Here is an 18763-nt window from a genome sequence, read left to right on the forward strand (position 1 = left end):
TATTATATATATATATATATATATATATATATATATATATATATATATATATATATATATATATATATATATTATATATATATATATATATATATATATATATATATATATATATATATATATATATATATATATATATATATATATATATATATATTTTTTTTTTTTTATATATATATATATATATATATATGTATATATCCCTGCAACATTGGCTATGTTAACCACTAGTATGATAATCGAATATATACTTTCTAAGGCTTTTCTGAGGCATTTTCAAGCAAAATTTCAATATTTTGTTTCCAAATATATATATATATATATATATATATATATATATATATATATATATATATATATATATATATATATATATATATATATATATATATATATATATATATATATATATATATATATATATATATATATATATATATATATATATATATATATATATATATATATATATATATATATATATATATATATATATATATATATATATATATATATATATATATATATATATATATATATATATATATATATATATATATATATATATATATATATGTTAACGACTAGTATGGTAATTGAATATGTACTTTCTAAGGCTTTTCTGAGGCATTTTCAATCAAAATTTCAATATTTTGTTTCCAAAAAAAAATTAGGCATTTTCAAGCAAATTTCTTAAAAAATTTCTTCAAATTTCAAGCAAACTTATATAGCTGCTAGCTTTTGAAAAAAAGATTGGTTGATCTTCCTAGACATAGCTAGTTTTATACTATGAAAGACGTCATCGAATCACATATTGTGATGTGATTTTTAATATGACGTCATTTATGGCTTTAGTATTTATGCAGTCTTCTTCAACTTCATTCTTTATCCTTAATAATGACCCTTACTTTGTATTACAGGCAATAAAATCGTTTGTTGCTGTGACATAAACTGGCTAGTAGCAGATATTAATCTACAGACTCCCCTAATTGGAGGTAGTTGCGCTGGTGGTGCTGCAATTACTCAACTTCCTTCGGATTATCTTACACCTTTATGTCCTGCTTAAGTAAATTTCATTTTTATACTTATTAAATCTTAAGACATGTCAAAATCTATTATTTAAAGAGGACTTTATGAAAATAGAGGCTATACATATATATATATATATATATATATATATATATATATATATATATATATATATATATATATATATATATATATATATATATATATATATATATATATATATATATATAAATATATGAATATTTTTTGAAATATTCAATGGCAATGAAATCATGGCAACAATTACAGAGACGGGGTCGAACAAAGAAAAACTCGAAGTGGGATGTGTGTAACCTGTAAGTGGGATGAAATTAAACAAAATTTTGCTTTTTGTGTTATTGAAGAGTCAATTGCCCCGTCTACAAAATTGAATTGATTTACTGATGTTACACTCGTATTGTCAAAGAAAAGATGTTCACTTTTGTTTAAAAAAAGAGCGCTGCTAATGTAGAAAAAAGACTTACCGTATTATTGAAATGCGTACTGCAATTATTTGTGTCGGTGTTGAAGGGGGGATGGAACAATTTTCAATGACTAATGGCATGTTAACATAGATTGAATAGTTTTCTAGTAAAGTCATTGTAATCTAAGACATTCTCCAAGGGTTGTAAACCTCTTTAAATATATCATACAAATAAATAATATAGTATAAAAAAAATAATAGTAACCCAGCAAAAAACAATAATAAATAAATGAATAAAAAAGGAAACTAGCATTAAAATAAAAAATCCTTCAAAGGGTAGTTCGACGGATAACCCGTAAGCTTGGAAAAAAGATTATCTGTATCATCAAGAGGATCCGACAAGCTGTATCTCTCCCGTAGTCTACCATTCCTATTCCAAGAAGGAACCCGGATAAGGAACTTTAAATATTTCAAATATACCCTCCCTGATTTCTATTTTATCCGACTGGTTGTCCCAGAAAGGAACCAGGTATAGAACATGAGGGAGAGAAACAGCATTACAAGCTTTCACAAGGTGGCGTTTACTAAGATTCAGCTGTGATCCAACTGCACCAGCATACGCATTACGAATCTTACGTGCGATTAGGTGAATAATTAATTTCTGAGTTTATTTTAGGGATGTACCAATAGGCAAACCAAGGTACACAAGTTCCTGCAGTGGTACAACATCAGTATCACCCAGATTTACTCTATCAGGGGTATCAGAACGGGTAAAATTAAGTAATAGCACTTGCGACTTAGCCACGTTTAAAGAAAGACCAATTTCATTATAATTCTTCGTAATATCTCTTTAACTTTTTTCCAAATTAAACAAAGTCCAGCTTAGGTTAAAAACGTCCTCCGCACAATAAAAAACAGACTCGTTAACATCGTTCAATATGCAACAGGGCAATGAATACCCTTGGGCTGTTAGGGTTGTGTTTAAATAGTGGGAGAGGCAATGACCCCTTGTTTAATTCCAATATTCACACGGAGTTCTGTAGGAAGAAGTGAGGATCCAATTAAACGTACACGGAGATGTCTATACATACAATAAAGAGGTCGAACTACACCAACAGATACCCCCCTTTTTAATAACTTATGCATAGCCTGAGAATGAATTAAAGATCCAAAAGCATTACTAATATCATATGCGCCAATAGCCAAAGGACTATCTGACCTTTCAGCATCCTTTAATATTGTGCATAAACTCCTTAAAGTGTGGTAGCAAACTTTTGGCCATTTTATGGTTAATTTTGTTGTAATATTCTACTGTTAACTCTTAAAATGGTCTTATATGTAGAATAACTTCATAATAAGTGTATACTATTTAATTTATAGATATCTTAATTTGTTTTAGGCACGTAATTCTAAATATGTAAATTCCGTCATGTTAATAGGTAGTGTAATAGCGCTGGCTCAGTAAAAAGCTACCTAATTAGGATCTATGTATTTTTTTTTTCCACCAAGGTACTTCGTACGGAAGAAGTTGTCATGTCAACTACAGAGGGGGCTCATTCGACTGAAACTTAAAGCTCGAATGCCCTTCTTAAGAGTCAAAAGTGATTAGAGGAGCAGCCCCCCCCCCCGCTCTATTGCTCTACAAAGAAATTAGATCAACATTTTGAGACAGCAATTTGCTCAGCATAGTTGAACTCAGCATAGTTGAAAGGTGCTATAACTATACCCTGCGGAAATGCAGTAGCCCCCAGAGACTTTGGGGCAAAGGCTGTAGGTTATACATTCTGCCCATTGCTTATATACAGTATTTGTTTTGTAAAAGGGGCATTGTTTAATCCTTGGCGTCTAAAAAGGCTAACGGTATTAAACTGAAGCTTTCAGGCAATGTTGAGGGGAAAGTTGAACTAAATCAGAACAAACTATTTGCGTGCAGATGGTCAAAAGGGTGCATCTCAGGAACGGCTTAAGGTATTAAGTTAAAATATTCAGAACATAGTGAGGGGGATACTCAGTTGGCCAAAAGACAATGTGTGCATTCTGCTTTTATTAGAGTTTCTGCTACTACTACTATGCTACCATTACAACAACAACAACAATTACTACTACTACTACTACTGCTACTACTACTTATATTACTGCTACTACTACTGCTACAACTGCTACTACTATTTCTGCTACGGCCACTATTAAGGCTAAGGACATTAAGGTGAAAACCTTAGGAAATATAGAAAGGGAGATTCAATTAGATTAAAACACTGTGGGCATGCAGCGTGTCAAAAGGACGTATCTGCTATGTTTTTAGGAGCGGCTTAGAGCATGAAGTTGAAATAATACTAAAACCTGGAAAATTATGGGATAAGTTGGTACTATTTAAGAGTAATTATTCTAACTATCATTTGTCTAAATTATTTACGCAGCTATTAATAATATTACCTTAAAACTTGTGACTTCGAATACAAGCAAATAATCTATATGCTTATTATTCATCCATTTATATCAGTAGAGTTCTTGTGAATAGAAACAATCGAGCATTAGAAATAAGTTTTAGATATTGATTATAAAATGAAACCATATAATATCAAACTAAATATTACCAATAATTTGTTTCAAATCTAAGTTTTCTTCTTTTCAAAATGTTTGCTGAAATGGTCAAACTCAAGTTACATTAGAATTGAGTTTAAATATGGCATCTTATTTTTACTATTAAATGGTGTAAATATAAAGATATTACAGAGTATAGACTTATTACTTATTATATAACCATAGACTTATTATTTTTACTATTAAATAGTGTAACTTTAGACTTATTATATATAGTGTAACTATATTAAATAGTGTAATAGTGTAACTTAGGAAACACAGAAAGGGAGGTTGAATTAGATTAAAACACTGTGTGCATGCAGCTGGTCGAAAGGGCATATCTGCTATTGTTTTAGGAGCAGATTAGAGCATGAAGTTGAAATAATGCTAAAATCTGGCAAATTATGGGATGAGTTGTGAAAACAAGTATTTTTTACTAGTCTTTTGAAGGTGCCAAACGAGTGCCATTCTCGAGCCGAATTGGGAAGGGTGTTCCACGTCAAATGACACGCAGCAAGAGGATTAAAATCGGATCTAATTGTTGGTGTATGGCGAATTTGAATATTTAGAGAACTACGGAGTTGATAATCTCACCGATCACATACAAAAAAAGACGTAGGCCTAAATCTAGGGGACCTAGGAATGTCACCATGGAGCTGAAGAAAAGCGAAAGGCGCACAGGAAAGAATATTAAGTTTTTTTAAGTAACGGTTAAGTTGCCGAACGATATACATCCTGGATAAGATTTATGGCTTTATCGTAAGTATTCGAAAGCAGTTTGAGAAAAGAAGGGAAAATAAACATCCATATGACTGGACAATAGGAAACATAAGAATGAATTAAGCTATTAAATAGGATTCTTAGAATTGGTCCTGGAAAAATATGTTTTAGTTTTCTTGGAATACCGAGGTTTCTGCATACCTTCATTTTGATCAAATCATTATGGTCTTTAAAAGATGAATTTTCATTTAGGAGGATACCTAGGAAATGGACATGGCCATCCTTTGGTCTACTAATAAAGCCTTTGGATATATGAATTTCAGATAATTGAGGACAAGCCTAAGATATACGAGCAAAAACTAAAAAAACTAGTTTTAGAAACATTTAAGGCAAGAGACTTAGCATCAAACCAAATTGAAACTCTCTCGAAGAGGTCCACTAACTTTGTACGAACCTCATCCTCTGTTCTCCCAGAAGTAATAAGCGTGGTATCATCGGCAAAAGTAACAAGATAATCCGAGGTATGCAAACTATAGTTATGGGTACTGGAGACTGTTGGACGACATAAATGACAGCAATAAAGAGAATTTTTATTTCTGACGGCAAAAATTAGGATATTTATATAAACTAAAACCAGTACCGGCCCTAAAACTGACCCTTGAGGGACCCCCTGATCAACACTTGATGGTGAGCGAAAAAGTGGATCAACAGAATATATTCTACCAAACATGAAAGACTTGAACCAATAAAACGCACTGCCTCTTACGCCAAAATGAGAAAGTTTAAAAAGAAGAACACTGTGGGTTAAATAATCAAAGGCTTTACGAACATCCAGAAACAAAGCAGCAGGAATCAAAAGGGAGTCTAGGGCAGAGTGAAGATAATTCAGTAAAACTGCACAAGCATGCTCACTCGAATAATTTGCTCAAAAGCCAAATTGAAAATCGAGAAAAAAATCTTTAGAAGTAAGAAAATTATTAAGACGAGAAAGCATCGCCTTCTCAAATATTTTGCTAAACACCGACATCAAAGAAATTGACCGATATTTGGCTGGATCATTTCGTGTCCCTCCCCTTATATAATATGATGACTCGAGCACACTTGAGACTACTCGGGAAAATGCCATGCTGAAAGGAGAGGTTAATAAGTTTTGTTAAGGGAGAAATAACAGAAGGAAGTATGAACTTAATTACTTTAGTAGGAATATTATCAGGGACAGACGACAAAGTATTTTTCAATCCCATAACAAATTTAGCGATTTCTTTTTCCGTCGCTGGTTCCAAAAACACTGACTTCATACAAGCTGGCCCAAGATAAGATCTGAAGTTGGATCTTGAAGGAGAAGAACTAACAGCCGAAGCGGTCCTTTTACCAATATTTGCAAAATATGAAGTAAATGCATCTTGAACATTCAGTTCACCTTCCATGATTTTTCCATCGAGATCCAAAAAAAAGGGGCTGATGGAGACTAAAAAGAGGCCTAAGCACAGAGTTTATAACCTACCAAGTTTTTCGTATATCTTTACCACAATCTGAAAAACAATTAAAATAATACTGGATCTTAGCCTTTCTACACACAGAATTGTAAATATTCCTATAAATTTTAAATCGCTGAAAGCAAATAGCTTTCATTGAAGGGCTAGCAGACTTGAAGGCCCTCCAGAGATGATTTTTTCTCCTACAACTCCTAAGGAGACCAGGGGTCATCCAAGGATTTAGAGGAAAAGCATTCTTAGTCTTACGATTAGAAGGTAAAACAGAACAAATATCAATAACAGCTTCTTTAATAGACTCATTAAATATATCAAACAAATTACCAAAATCAGAATCACTCTCAAAACCACCCCAAGAAATTTCGGCTAATCTTGACCTAAGAAGCATCAATTCCACTTCACCAAACCTGAAAGGCTTCTTACCAGACTCACCATTCCTCTCAATCAGGGCTTCCACTATCCCCAAATTTTCGGGGATTTCCCCGAAAACCTATGTGTCTCCCTGAAAGAAAATTTGGTTCCCCGAATCCCCGAAATTTCCCCGAAAATCATTCAATCACGGTGTCACCCCTAGTAACTATCCCTAGCAAACATTACTTTACATACCATAATTTTTCTCTACACTTTTGCTCGTTAATTTTCGTCTCCTGTGGTACTTTGCATAGAAACCAGACCGATGTAATTTAAGTATTGACGGTTCTTCATATTTTCACAAAAGTGTAATTTTCCTGGATTTAGATAAAATCATTTTGAATGCAGTATTCCAAATGCTATAAGATTTATACATTTATGTCATTCGTGGTCAAGACACTCTTGACAAAATTAGCCAAGAATTATACTTGAAGTTGTTTAACGGAACACTCAGCTGGATTTTGGGTTTTGAAATTGAACTTCTAAAGAGGAAGAAATGTTTTGAAAGCCTAATCATAAGTTTAAATTTTGTTTTCTTTTGCTATTTTTGGTTTTGGAATTACTGCACTAATGTTTAATACTTAATAATTGAACGCATAAAATATTGAAGGAATTGATCTTTTTCTAAGCACAAGACCATATCTAAGCACAATGCACGAATGATCGAATCTTTCGAAACATTGATTGACCAGGTGGTTAGGCCAAAATTTGCCCACGGTCAGTCCATACTTTAAATTTACCGAAGCAATCTCTTGCCGCATTTAAAACCTCACGACGCTTTTTTGTTAGCGATTCTGACAAAAATATTCCTAGATATGGTCGAAAAATCATATGGTTGAAAAAGCAGAAGGTTGAAAAAGCAGTTGAAAAAGGTAGATGATATTAAAAGGTAGATTAAAATAGACATATTTTAATATGTCAAATATTATTTAATAAGCCTGAAAAGGGCCTCGGTTGCCAGACCCCTTTAGTACCCAGTTGTATTTATTTTTTAGTAATTCTGGAAAGGAACATACCACTCTGTCAATACTGCAACCCTTGCCCCTGGACTCTGAAGGGTTGTGTCTACCCTGAAGATGTGCTCTTTGGACTGTTGTGAACAACATAGCTATCTCACTTTTTTTTATCTTTTTGCTAGTTTAGTCTTTGCTTTAAAAACAATTCGAGCTATTTAAATATTTTTGAAGCGTATTAGCACTGGAGACACTTTGGATTGATCGTTAGAGTCATTAAAACTAAATCGAAAAACATTTACAATATAATTGACTTTAAAACCAGGGACCATTATCTTGTCTTTAATGATAACCGATACTTCTTTAACTGTTTAACTGTTTAACTGTTTATTTGATTAATTCAACATAACAAAAAACATATACCCCCAACAGAGAGCAAAGCTCGTAAAATTGGGTAAAAAACAAAAAACAAAACAAAAAAACATTTCCTCATCATAACAAAAGAGAGAAAAAAAAAAAAATAAAAAAAAAAAAAAAAAAAAAACCTGGTTAAAGAAAAAAACAAAAACATAACAAACATAAAGAAAAAAAACGCTGGACAAGTGAGGCACGAAAGGCTATCCCAACATGGGTAACAAATATAAACAAAAAAAAATAATAATAATAATAAAAAAATTTCTATTCCACCATCACAGGTCAATACATTATTTTAATATTTTCTTCCTTATAACTGATATTTGCCGAAATGATGCCTCAATTTGAATTCTATCTTTCAGCCTATATTTATTTGAAATAAATGGTATTTGGTATCTAATTGAAAATCTAGATCTTTCACAATTAACAAAGGGAATTCGATATGTTCCAGAACACCTAAGAGCCGAAGGAGGGGGCAGAATCAACAGAGATTTTTCATAAAAATAACTACTAGGATCTTGTATTTTAAAATGCCATATTGATATATTAAGTTCTCTTATATGTTTCAGATCTAATAAATTCAAGAAAAGAAATAATGTTTCATTTTCCGATGCATCTCTAAGTTTTGATGGACGATGTAAAAAATTTCCAAGTATTCTCACTGCTTTATTTTGAAGGATCTGTAGGGGTTTTATATGCGTCCAAAAAGTATTTAAATAAATAATTGCGCAATAATTTAAATAAGGAGCAATCAAAGAATGATAAATTATTTTTAAAATTGAAAATGGAAAAACATGTTGCAAACGATACATAGACCCAATATTTTGCGAAAGTTTCACCCTTAAATGATCAATATGAGTTTGAAATGACAAAAGGGGATCAATAAAAACTCCTAAATAACGATACGATTGAACTCTACGTATTTTATGCTCACCAACTTGAAGCTCCTGACACGAAATTTTTTTAGTAGCACGTTTTGAACGACCAAAAACCATAAATTCAGTCTTCTTAAAATTCAGTACTAAATAATTAGAAACGAACCATCGATAAACTGAACTAACAGTGTTAAACAAATTTTGAATCAATGTAGATGAATCCTTCGCTTTAACAGAAACAGCTGTGTCATCTGCAAATAAAATTGCAAGACCATTATTTCCCTGCAAACATCGTGGAAGATCATTAATATACATCAAAAATAAAAGCGGACTTAATACCGATCCTTGTGGGACACCAATATCTTCAAGATCATTTAAACTAGACAAATGTCCATCAACATCTACCACGATTTTACGTCCATAAAGTTATTATCTTATTATTTCTAGTACTTTCCCTCTTATAACGGAATTTTAAATTTTAAAAAAAATAATTTCATTTTTTAAAGTTTCAAATTATTTTTTAAAATCATAAAAAAAAGTATATACATTATTATTACTATCTAAGCAGTAATTTATTTCTAATACAAGAGCTGCAACTGCTTGTTCCGTCGAATGGCCTGCCCTAAATCCAAACTGATATTTGGTAAAAAAATTTATTTTATCTAGATAATTAGTAATCCTTCCTTTTAAAATCTTTTCCAATACTTTAGACAATGGTGATAAAATTGCAATAGGACGATAATTATTTGTATCAGATTTATCTCCTTTTTTATGCAATGGTATTACACGTGCAATTTTCCATCTTTTAGGAAATGTACCTGTGAAAATACATAAATTTAAAATATGAAGCAATGGTTCAAAAATTACACCTGCAATATTTTTTAGCAAATTAGTTGAAAGTTCATCATATCCCAATGAATTACCATTTTTTAAATTCTTAATGACCTTTTGAAATTCTGCAAAAGTAACCGGGGCCATAAATATGCTCGTATCTTCAGTGGGCGGTAGATATTTTTTATGTGACCTTGGGGAAGAAAGGTCAACTTCTCCTGAAACAACAGATGATCCAATACTAGCAAAATATTCACTAAACTTCTTAGCAACAGCTTGTGGTCCTCTAAATTCTTTACCATTAATATCAAATAACACTTCAGGGTGTAACAACTTTTTATTTCTTCCAATTTTATCATTAATCAAACTCCAAGTTTTCCTAGGGGAATCTGAATTTCGAAAAGATTTTTCATAATAAAGTCTTTCACTTACTCTAAGGATCCTTACCAGCATGTTCTTATAATTGTTAAAACGCGTGATATTTATTTCCGTGGGATATTTTATTCTAATTTTATATAAACGATTTTTCTCATTAATAGATCTCAAAAGTGATTCATTTATCCAAGTTTTTTTTGGGGTAAGTTTCTTTCCTCTCGGGCTCTTATAAGGGCAAAACAGATCAAGCTTATCATTCATAATATAATAAAATTTATCTAATGATTGGTTCGGATCCTTCTCATCAATTACAGGACTCCAATCAACATCACCAAGCCCTTCTTTTAACCTTAACACATTTTTATGTGAAAAATCTCTACGCTTGGTTTGATTTTTTTTATTATGCGGAAAATTTATAAGAAAATCAGACATAATTATACAGTGGTCAGATGAATCATCAGGAATAATAAATGTATTAACAGCACTATAAGGTAAGAAATATTATCAATAAGTGAAAATGATGTATCAGCTATTCTAGAGGGCACAAAACATACGGGGTTTAGTCCATAAGATAGTAGGCCCTCCAAAAACTGCAAAATATTTCTATCTATTCTATTCTGATCTGCAGATAGGAGTTTCATTAAATCAATATTAAAATCACCCATAACTAAATAAGGAGTATTAAGACTAGCTAATTTATCCAACATACTTTCAAAATAATTTTTAAATTCTATCTGGCTGGATGACGGAGTACGGTAAATAACTGCAATTAAAAAATTCCGATTATTTGGAAAAGAGCATTCAACTACACAAGATTCAAAAATCATTTCAATATTCATTGGCAAAAAATCAATCCTTATACGTGCTGGTATGCAATTTTTAATCAAAACACCTAGACCCCCTTGTTTTTGTCTTTTCCGACCGATGTGAAAAAATTGGTAATCTTTTACATGTATATTTTCAATTGAAAAATCATCTAAAAAAGTTTCACATAGGTCTAATATATCTGTATCTGAATCCGACAAAAAAGTTTCAATCACATCCTGCGCAGTCCTCCAACCCCGGCAATTCCAAAACGACATCCTACTTGTATTTACATTTTTTCTTACCAGCTCATTCATAAATATATATTGATTTTTTGGGATATCAAAATTACTAGAAGTATCATCATCATCACCAGCTACAATAGTTTAAAAAATTGACTGATATGAAAGAGAATTCCGCTCAAATTCTTTTAACCTTGATGATGGAATTTCACGATTATCTCTATCCATTATCAAATATTAATCCCACGTTAAGAGAAACCACACCATGCCCCAAAAGACCAGCAAACCATAATAAAAAATAACAATTAAAAAAAAAAAAAAAAATAATCTCCATTCCAAGTCGTTTTCCCTCAGTACGACTAATCTGCGCAACTTTTAAATTTAACCTCTATGTGGCTATAAACAAAAATAAAAAAGGAAAAAAAAAAAATAATAATAATAATAATAATACACCTTATATAAACTAAACATAAAAAAAACACTTTCAATTTAAATGTTTTAATTCATATTACTTGGGCACATGAACTATTACTGCAACCCACGACATTACGACATTTGAACATCGACAGGGAATATAACAGGCACTTCCCTTCGGGCGGTGGAAAAATTTTTATGAAAATCGTCAATCTCCGGTATGGCATCATTGAATGTGTATTTGGTAATCGAGCCGTCTGGTCTTTTCACTAGCAGATTCGGCTGAAACCCCTTCGATATCCAGGCATCACATCCATGATCTTTTCGTAATTTGTCACGTTTCACTAGAAGCAGCTTTCGCAATTTACGGATTTCAGTTGGGACATCATCACTGATGAACAGGTTGCTGTTGTTTCCAGGGAATGTCTTATCCTTAAGCTTGCTAGCGTTCTTCAATATGGCAAACTTATCGTCTTTTTTATTCAGTGTCACCTTCAAAAATTTACGGTTGCTATCATAATGAGTAACTGTGAAATTTACTTCGGGCATTTCCAGCCCGTGACGAACTACCTCTGTGAATAGAACATGAGCGTGGTTATTATCCTTACAAGCTGCGTTCCATATGATGACATTATTTTCTAGCTTTGCAGCTTCCATTCTCACAATCCGAAACATATAATCTTCATTTTTCCTTCTTAATTCCATTATTTCATCCGTGCAAGTTTTTATTTGTATTTTGAAGCTAGAGGTTTCATTCTCAATCTTTCCAATTTTCGATTCAGTATTGTTTATCTTATTCGTTTGTAGCGATTGTTCTTTTTCCAAGTTATCCACCCTTGCGGTAAGAGTTCCTAATTGATTGTTGATATTGTCCAACTTATTTCCATTTTCTTTCACAACATCAAGAATTTGCTTAAAATCTGCAGCTAGTATCGATATTTCCGGTTTCGAGCTAGAACTGAGTCCTGAGGTGTCAAATGAACTGTCCATGCCTTCATGCTTAGCATTTTTCCTTTTACGTCCCATCTAATCACAAATATATCAATAATCCTTGATATAATATTGTCACATAAATTCACGCCACACACAGGGATATTCTGAATGTACTTTTTTATTTTAAGATGTGAACTGGTCAGAGACTGAATGAGAACCACTACCGGTGGTATAAAACTAATACAACAATACTATTCGTGTCAATATTTTCAAAAGGGTGTATATTGTTAATAACTCTTGAAAAAGTTTCTCCAAAATCTTACTCGGTTATTTATTCTAACTTCTGTTAACTTTGGGTTTCATTTATTTCTTGATGGTAATTTGTGGTAGTTTCACGCTTGGTAGATTATTCAATTCTATTTCTGCTCATTTTTTATTTAATGAGGTTCTTTAATTTTCTTAAAAAAGCTTATTTTGTGGAAAAGCTTTTGAAATTAATCAATACTAAGACCGCCAAACAATGATTATTCGATGGTAGTTCTCGTGATTCACTTTCCGCTTTCAAGCTTCTTAACTTTGGTATATACTGGGGCCATGCCATGTTTCAAATAATGTTATGGCAAATGTTAGTAAGTCAATTTCCACAGAGCTTAGCTTATTTCTTATCAGCCTGTATATTCCAAGATATAGATTTCTGGGCTTGTGTATGACCTTACCTATCCTAGTACGGTCTATAATACCTAGGCGGGAATTCTAATCTGTAATAATATTCACTCATAGACCTAGGGGTTCCCTGATGCTCCCTGCATTATGTTGTCGGCGGAAGCTTTGATGGGGGTGTGAAATTGCTGTAATTTGGAGGCCGATTGCCACCAATATTCGGGCTTGTCGATGACTCGTTAAATGTGCGTTCTTTTTTCCTTTACCGAAAATATATAGCAGTGTTACTATAATTTTCTACTGGGCTAATTTCACAGCTTTTGTGAGGCTTGCCTCTCCTTGCTGTTGTAGCCGAGTTTATGTCTATTTCTACTACCGTGTTCGTGTCACTTTCATTTTCTGAAGAGAAGGTTTGCTCTGATGAACTGTTCTGCTCCTTCTCCTGGTTCTGGATGTAAAGTGTTCTGGTCCATGGCACTTGCACGCGAGATCCTTCAAGTTATTTTGAGGACTGTTACCTCTGTCTAACAAGGACAAAAATTTAAAAAATGAATATCCTAATAAACCATTTTCAATCTGACCTGTTCCTCATGGTGAAAGCTTATCGATACTATCTCCACCATTGAATTCAAAGGATATTGACATGGAATAGGTGAGTGAGACTGAAGACGCATCTGAAACCGATGTAGCTGAGAATAATAATTTTGACCCTAACTTTAGACCTGGAACTTCGAGCAAACCCTATTTTATTTTTCAATCTGAACTCAATGATTTGGTGTGGGATCTGGGTCTATCGAACAAAAAAATGGAACTTCTCGGTCCTAGATGGCAATAGGGGAATATGTTGGTAGGTGAGACAAGTGTTACATATTTTGGAAAAAGAAATTTGCTTTGCTCAGAATTTTGTAGAAAGAAATTTTTAGTTTGTGTTTGTTTTAAATAATAAATGGATTAATGAAGGAACTAGTTCTCGAGCATGAACCATCAAAATGGGGTTTTTGTATAGATTCTTCCAAGTATAGCGTAAAAGCTGTATTACTTCATAATGGGTACAAGAAACAATTAATACCAGTTGCTTATTCAACTTTGATGAAAGGAACTCATACAATCCTGACAGTTATTCTTATCACAATCCTGTACAAAAAAATCAATTAGCATTATTGTGGTGATTTAAAGATCATGACCAAATTGATGGGTCTTCAAGGTGGGTTTACAAAAATATTGTTGCTTTTTATGTTTATGGGATAGCCGTGTAACAGAACATCATTCTATAAGAAAAATGGCTAAACAGACCATCTTTTCAGTCTAGAAATAGTAGTATTAAGTTTACTCCTCTTATTAAGTCGTGGAAAATTCTTCCTCCACTTCACATTATCGAGACGGGTGAAAAATTTTGTGAAGGGTATAAACAAAGAAGGTGAGAGATTTAAATACTTAATAAAGACTTTCCATAATCAAGTGAAACTAATTTTAAAGAGTTTAAATCGAAAAAGTGAATATTGACTCTACTTTTGAAGGGAAGCTAAATAAAAATGAAAACTAGCAGTTTGTAAATCATTTGTGAAAGTGGTAAAAGGTCTTTAGGAAACAAGAAAGACAAAAATTATAAAATCTTCATAGAAGAGCTTCTTAAGTCCTATTAAGACATAGAAAGGGCTGTCAAAAGTCAATTTTTACATTCGTATTAGATTTTTTTCCACAAAATCTTGGCACGGTTAGTGAAAACAACGGGAAAGACTCCATGAGGATATTAGGACACTAGAAAATCGACATCAAAGTCATTGAGAACAAGCAATCCTGAGTGACTACTGCTTGTTTCTAAGGAAAGAAGATTTTCATATGAAAGAAGAAAGTGAAATCATTTCATCGTATTAACTAATATTTAATGGTTTTCATCTACTGTTTAGTTAAAGATATGTACATCGTCTATGTATATCGTCAATAGTATTCCATGACAAATTAAACTAATTAATATAATTAAAAAAGAGTGTAAAAACTGATTTTTTCAGCTTTCTTTTAACGTTTAAATAATTAAAATAATATAATTAAATTTCCGTGCCACAGTTTTAATACTATTATTTTTAATTATATTCCTCGAAAATAGTGAAAGGCAGGTAGTAAAAAGTAAAAATCTGCCCACTAGTGAATTAATATGCGAGGCTGTTACCATTTTATTAGTCCAAAGGAAGACGAAGGATTTAGTTGATAAGCGGTCTAGGCCAAGAATGGACCAAAATATCCACGTTTCGTCACCCAGGAACCATAGACGATGATAGATAGGGATTCAGTCATAAGATTTAAACAGATTAATTTATAAATAATTTTTGAGACCACACTGGCTAATCATGATAAAACATAAAATCGCGAAGAAAAACTAGGACAATTAACAGCCAGTGAAAAAAAAACGAAAAACTATGCAAATATTTCGGTCAAGACCTCCGCTTGACCGTCCTCAGTTACCCTTTCACCGTTACTAAGAAAGGGTCGTCCAATTTTAGTTTTGTGTTTTTATTTTAAGGTTTAGTTTTTATATTTTTATCAGTTTTATTCTGCACTTAGGACGGTCAAGCAGAGGTCTTGACCGAAATAATTGCATAGTTATTCGATTTTTTTTTCACTGGCTGTTAATTGTCCTCGTTTTTCTTCGCGATTCTATGTTTTATCATGATTAGCCAGTGTGGTCTCAGAAATTATTTACGACTAGCTTACGGGGAGCATTTTACCAAGTCTGTTCTTAATTACTTTGAATTGTCTAAAAAACAAGCCAACCTTATTAATAAACAAGAATTTTTACAGCATTGTAGAGTAAAGAGAATTCTTCAGAATTCTCTTCGTGTCGGCCTAAACCTAGGTAGGCTACACATTTCGAAAGGCAATTTAGGGAAAGGGTAGGTTTTCATTCATTAATTCACATTTTAAAAGACCAAAAAAACTACGTTTTTTTCTTAGTAATACAATTTCAAAAACTCGACATTTTCTACAGCAAAACCTTTCACCGACGGATTTTCAGCAGATTTCTAGAATAGCTCAGAATACTTTCCGCCGCGACTTTTGTATGGCTTAGGATCGTTTATCAGAAAAGTTTGAAAAATTAGATTACGGAAAATTTCAGAATTCCAGATGTTTTCTTCCTAGATTTTGTCCTGGTCCGGCCATAGAGAATCTATCTTCTGAAGTTCTTACTCCGGAAGAAATCCATGTTTTGTCTAAGGGACCTATATTTTGCCTACCTCAAACACAAGTGAATTTCGCAGAGATAGTCTCCAATGTGGAGGCAGTTATATCTGGTTCACGAGGTGTTGTGAAAAATCCAGACTTACTTTGAGGAGAAGTGGTTAAGAATTTTCTCGATTTTACTCTATATTCCCCAAGCTAAAAAAATCAGGAAACACAAATTCTCAAAAATTTAAAAAAGACCCACAGATCATTATCACCAGGGCTGATAAAGGAAATAAAATTCTTATCCTTGATAAAACTTCATATAATACAAAAGTTACAGATATTTTATCCGACACCCATACTTAGAAGCCCATAGATTCAGACCCCACCGATAAGTTTACCCGTTTAGTACGAAAGGAGCTAGAAATTTTGCAAACTGAAAGACTTATTACTCCACAAATGCATAAATTATTTTGTCCTATAGATTATTCAGTCCTCAAATTATTTTGGCTCCCAAAACTCCTCAAAGATGGAGTTCTGCTACGCCTAGGTGTAGTTTCTTATAGTTCCCCGACTGCTAGATTAGGGTCATGGTTGTCGGCAATTTTTCGCCCCCTTATGCAAACGCAAACTTCATACATAAGAAATTCAGTTCACTTTGTTGAAAAATTACAAGGCATTGAAATAAAAAAAGATACAATTTTGGCCAGTTTCGATGCATTGCTATGTATACGTCTTGCGACATTAAAAAATGTGAACTAGCTCTTCAAAGGAAATTAGAAGATAATACTGATGAAATAGACTACAAAACACTGGATATAGAAACTATTATGCGTCTTGTCCGTCTTTGCAATAGTTCCTCCTCATATTTTCGATATAATAATCAATTTTACACCCAAATCAGGGGTTTACCCATGGGTACAAGTCTTTCACCAATTTTGGCAACTTTTTATATGGAATTCATTGAAACCTCTGCTCTAAAAAAATTTCCTATCAAACACTGGTTCTCGGGTCGGTTTGTGGATGATGTTATTTCTGTGTGGGAGCATCGAAGGGAGTCACTTAACTCCTTCTTAACTCATCTAAAGACTTTGGACTCTAACCTTCAGTTCACTTTAGAACTAGAACATAACCACAATCTTCCTTTTCTAGATCTTTTAATTTTTTAATAAGTCTCCTGGCCTTGAATTTTCTATTTATAGAAAGCCTACGCATAACGATAGGTATTTGCATTTTTCCTCCAACCACTCTCCCCGCATAAAAAGAGGAGTTGTTATTTCTTTGGTTGACCGAGAAATAAGAATATGCTCAGAGCCTCACATAGACTCAAAATTGAATTATATTAAGGACATTTTATTTTGCAATGGCTACCCTATAAAAATACTTGAGACCATTATAGACAAAAGAAGAAAAAAGGCAGAAAAGAATGTATTAAATCCACAAACCCCAACAGATACCGTCCCATTGGTGGATGATAAGAGTCTTTTCGCTGTTGTACCCTACATTCCAAAATTGAGTGACAAATTGAAAAGAATCCTTAAAAAACATAAACTTAATGTCGCCTTTAAGAATTCAAATATTACACAGAACTTTTTTTTAACAACGGCAAAGCTAAAACCAGTCCCATTCTGGGTAGTGGTGTTTATAGAAATTTCTGTTGTTATGTCAGTTTTTATGTTGGTAGAGCCCAGCAGCAATTGGGGAAGAGGCTGTCTGAACGTTGGTCCTCAATCAACGAGAATATTGGTCTATGCCACAGGCCAGGGGATTTTTATACCGCATTGGTGCAACATATATACAAGAGTCCACACCATTTGATTTTGTTTGATGAATCTACCATTGCTACCACCGTTAAAGGTCACATGTAGGTTGTCAGGGAGGCAACGGAAATAAAAAAGCACATTCACCAACAGGTAGCTCTTAATAGAAGTAGAGGTGACCCTATTGACCCGGGACGAACACCGTGCTGCCATCTACAATTTAGTTTAATGCTGACGGGACATAATTTATTCAAGGATTATCGATCGAGTCTAATGGGGGTCAAGGTCAATCGATCTGTTGTTGTTGTTGTTTGGCCACGTGTAATGGCAAGAGGGGTGATTTACATAATCGATGGGGGAATTATTGATTCACGAGCGTGGGGAATTATGAAACAATATGGGCATAGAGTCATTAGGGAGAACACGTGGTTAATGGGGTCAATGACCTCTTTTTCCAAGGTCGATTTATTTGATGTTTCTATGTGTAATAACTCCGGGGCGAAGGTTGCACATGCGCATTGAATTCTAACGGGAACAATGTTATTGATCTGGGACTCGAGGGGGAAGTGAATTTCCGAGAACTTGATTGCGTAATCGAAGGGGAAGTGAATTTCCGAGAACTTGATTGCGTAATCGAAGGGGAAATGGATTTCCCAGAACTTGATTGC

The 18763-nt window shown here is 33.0% G+C and overlaps 1 protein-coding gene across 1 annotated transcript in view; it reads left to right on the forward strand.

The window, feature by feature from the left end:
• Window positions 1–920: 920 nt before the first annotated feature.
• The window catches only part of LOC148953220 (oplophorus-luciferin 2-monooxygenase non-catalytic subunit-like), a 126918-nt gene continuing 109075 nt past the window's right edge, over window positions 921–18763 (forward strand). Inside the window, exon 1 of the mRNA XM_089088395.1 lies at window positions 921–1066. The gene's annotated coding sequence lies outside the window, so the exon portion shown is untranslated. The remainder of the gene's footprint in view (window positions 1067–18763) is intronic.

The sequence above is a fragment of the Artemia sp. Qi Xiang Cuo genome, chromosome 4, assembly GCF_049724085.1.
Source record: "Artemia sp. Qi Xiang Cuo chromosome 4, ASM4972408v1, whole genome shotgun sequence".
In the NCBI taxonomy this organism is placed as follows: Eukaryota; Metazoa; Arthropoda; class Branchiopoda; order Anostraca; family Artemiidae; genus Artemia; species Artemia sp. Qi Xiang Cuo.